Raw genomic sequence first — 428 nt, forward strand, 5'->3', positions numbered from 1 at the left:
TATATATATATATATAAGCTTTATTTCTCAACATGAGCTCTATCACGTTTAAGACACTTTTGTGATACCAGCCATTTAGTCCAGCCCTAAGGAACTGAAGGTCCTGGGAATTTAACCATGTCAATGCAGTCTTTTTTTTTTCCTTTCTTTTTTTTTTTTTTTCATAACCAGTAAGGGAATCGCAACCCTTGGCTTGGTGTTGCCCACACCGCGCTCAGCCAGTGAGTGCACCGGCCATTCCTATATAGGATCCGAACCCGTGGCGGGAGTGCCGCTGCGTTCCCAGCACTGCACTCTCCCGAGTGTGCCACAGAGCTGGCCCTCAATGCAGTCTTTTTTACATTATTAACTGAAGAAAAATGGGTTTCCTTTAAAGATATTTTAAGTTTAGGAAACAAAAAGAAGTCAGAAAAAGCCAAATCAGAACT

This window comes from Galeopterus variegatus, unplaced genomic scaffold (genome assembly GCF_000696425.1).
Source record: "Galeopterus variegatus unplaced genomic scaffold, G_variegatus-3.0.2 Scaffold492, whole genome shotgun sequence".
Taxonomy (NCBI): domain Eukaryota; kingdom Metazoa; phylum Chordata; class Mammalia; order Dermoptera; family Cynocephalidae; genus Galeopterus; species Galeopterus variegatus.